Genomic DNA, 3,717 nt, shown 5'->3' on the forward strand with positions numbered 1-3,717 from the left:
TATAGACGAAAAATTCGTGTGTGAACAGTGTTTAACAGGTAAACAACACAGAATACCATTCAAGTTAAGTGAATCAAGAGCAAGTGAGCCATTACAATTAGTGCATACAGACGTATGTGGCCCTATGGAAGAAGAGTCTTTAGGGGGAAATAGGTATTTCCTGTTGTTAAAGGATGACTATACAAATTATAGGTACGCGTATTTCATGAAAAATAAATCAGAAGTTAAGAAACACCTTAAAAATTTTATATCATTAGCCGAGAGAGAGACAGGCTGCAAGATGAAAAATTTACGATCAGATAACGGTTTAGAGTTTATGAACCAAGAAATAAAGGAGATGCTTGACTATCAAGGCATAAAACATCAGAGATCAGTAGTGTATACGCCTCAGCAGAACGGTAGGGCTGAGAGGGAAAATAGAACCCTAGTTGAATCAGCCCGAACTATGATACAAGGGCAAAAGTTGAATAAAAACTTGTGGGCAGAGGCCATACATACAGCAGTGTATGTTTTAAACCGAACAGGCCCTAGTAGCATAAAAAATGTGACACCTTATGAATTATGGTACAAAAAGAAAGTCAATAATATTTCTACACTCAAGAGTTTTGGTTCTAGAGTATCAGTGCATGTCCCAAAAGAGAAGAGATTAAAATGGGATGCAAAAAATATGCTTAGTTTCTTTATTGGCTACAGTGAGGATGTAAAAGGTTACAAAATATTTGTCCCAGACAAAAATAAAGTTGAAATTCATCGAGATGTCATATTTTTGCCCGAGAAAACCATAGAAATAAAAAATGGGGAGACAGACATGAATAAAAACATACAGATGATATGTGAGGAGATAAAGTCAGAAGAAGATGACAGTGAAGCAGAAGAACCTCAAAATAATAGAGAAGAAAGCAGTGAGAGTGACCTCGAAACTGATAGCAGTGTTGAAGATGTGAATGAAATAGAGCAGGAGCATGGATATGACCTGAGAAGACATATAAAAAGACCCTCAAGATATGATGATTATGTTCTGGATGATGACAAAATGAGTTTGTTGACTTTTAGTGATGATGAAGAACCCCAGACGTATGATGATGCAGTGGCCAGTAGTGAGTGTAAAAATTGGAAGAAAGCTATGCAATCAGAAATAAATGCGTTGCTAGAAAATGAAACATGGGAGTTTGTGCAAAGTAGTGATGGTCAAAAAGTCATTGAGTGCAAGTGGGTGTTCAAGAAAAAGAAAAATGAAAATGGTAAAGTAGTGAAATATAAAGCTCGTGTGGTAGCTAGAGGTTTTCAACAAATTGGTATGTTTTTTAATGATATTTATAGTCCAGTAGCAAAATTACCATCAATAAGGATTTTCTTAGCCATGTGTAATACTTTTGATATGAAAATTCATCAAGTAGATGTTTGTAGTGCATTTCTAAATGGGGATATTAAAGAAAATGTTTTTATTTCACTCCCAAAGGGATTTAAAGAAAAAGAGGGCACTATTTGCAAATTAAGAAAATCCTTATATGGTTTGAAAAGTTCACCTAAAAATTGGAATGACAAATTTCATAATTTGATGCAAAATTTGAGTTTTTCAAGATCTGAATATGAATATTGTCTTTATATTAAAGTAAATGAAAAAGGTAGGATATACATTTTGCTGTATGTTGATGATTTGCTGTTGGCAGGTACAAATGATCAAGAAGTTGAGAAAATAAAATACATTTTAAACAAAAACTTCAAAATGAACGACTTAGGTCAAATAAAACATTTTTTGGGTATGTGCATAACTCAAAATTTGTCTGAAGGCAAAATAAAAATTAATCAAACTGTTTACTTAAAAAATGTTTTGAAGAAATTTGACATGTCAAGCTGCAAACCATCAACAACACCAATGGATAATAATTTTCACCACGATTTTCTCAAACGAAAAAAATCTGAGAGCATAGAGATAGAAAAGAAATGTAGAGTTGCTATAGGATGTTTGATGTATGCAATGTTATGCTCAAGACCAGATTTGTGTATAGCTATAGGTATATTAAGCAGGTATCAAACATGTGCAAGTAACGATTTGTGGGTAGCAATAAAAAGAGTATTGAGATATATTCAAAGCACAGTTACTATGAGTTTGATATACTATAAACATAAATATAAACAGGAAAATTTGATAGTAGGGTACTCAGATTCAGATTGGGCAGGTGACCGTACTGATAGAAAATCTACATCAGGATATGTATTCAAAGTTTTTAATTGCACGGTGTCATGGGCATCACGGAAACAGTCTACAGTCAGTTTGTCCTCTACTGAAGCTGAATATGTTGCACTAAGTGTATGTGTGAGTGAAGCATGTTGGCTAAGATACTTAATGTATGATTTAAAAATAAAACCTGATTATGTAGCGGTTCTAATTCATGCAGACAATCAAAGCGCTATAAGGGTTAGTAGAAATCCGGAGTTTCATAAGAGACTAAAACATGTTGATATTAGATTTCATTTTGTACGAGATAAAATTAAGGAAAATATTGTTGTATTAAAATATCTTAATACAAGTGACCAACAGGCTGACATATGTACAAAACCATTAGGTTTAACTCTGTTTAAAAAATTTAGAGAGTTGCTAGGTTTAGAATAAAAAATTAATTTAGATCTAGGAGATTTACCGTTGAGGGGGGGTGTTGAATACCCAGTAAAAATAAGCAACGGCAAATCTAGGGGATTTTTGTTATTGTATGATGTAGTTGGAAACAATGTTATATAAGTGTCAGATGTCAACTGTAAGCAAAAATATGTGTCAAAGAAAAATAAATGTTGATTTTGATGTTTAAGTTATTTGTAGAATTATTGAGTTTTCTTTTAAAATAAAACTGACTAGAAGTACTTCGGTGTTTAATTAACATCCACGCAATTCTGCAAAACATCAGTTTCATTATGTAAAAACATTGAACCACAGAAATGGTTTTTCTCCACAAAGAAACAGAAATCATAGCATAGCAACATATTAATAAGGTGATACATTTAAAAATCCAAATAATGTAAATGAAATATGAAATTTCAGACACAAGACACAACATGCCCTATATTTCACAAAATGCCGAAGAAAATCATAATTATATAATATAACACATAATTTCCCATAAATTACTTTTCCCCATATCCAGTATATTTACTTTTATGTAAATTATTTGTTTTTAATTTTCATACATTTATAATTTAATTTATAAGATCTATTCTAGTGCTGCTGTGTTTGAATTGAACAACTGAAATAAATTAAAAGAATATTATTACTATACAATAATTGTTTATATTTTTATGAGATAAAAGAAATATTTTATGAGACTATACGAGAATCTAACGATTTCTAACCAATAAAATCTAGGTACGATTAATTACAGGGACCCGATCCGTCAAATGTCCGTAAACTGCGCATGTGCGAGATGACGGAGTTTGAATGTGTCAAACCCTGGTCAAACCACAGTATCATAGATAAAGGATAACAAATTTTACAGAATACATCACCCAATGTATTCTGTGTTAATACTGTGGTTCAACACTTCAACTGAAATTTTTAATTAATTAAGGTGCATTTAAGGGGGATCTTCTCTTGTAGTCGAAGATTTAGTATTGTACTTTAATCTTTGATATTGTTATGTGTTTGTATGTCTTTAAAAATCACAATATAGTAGTTTATTAATAAAAAATTTAAAATATGTATTGTGATTATTTACAAATTTAATA

This window comes from Diabrotica virgifera, chromosome 5 (assembly GCF_917563875.1).
Source record: "Diabrotica virgifera virgifera chromosome 5, PGI_DIABVI_V3a".
Classification (NCBI taxonomy): Eukaryota; Metazoa; Arthropoda; class Insecta; order Coleoptera; family Chrysomelidae; genus Diabrotica; species Diabrotica virgifera.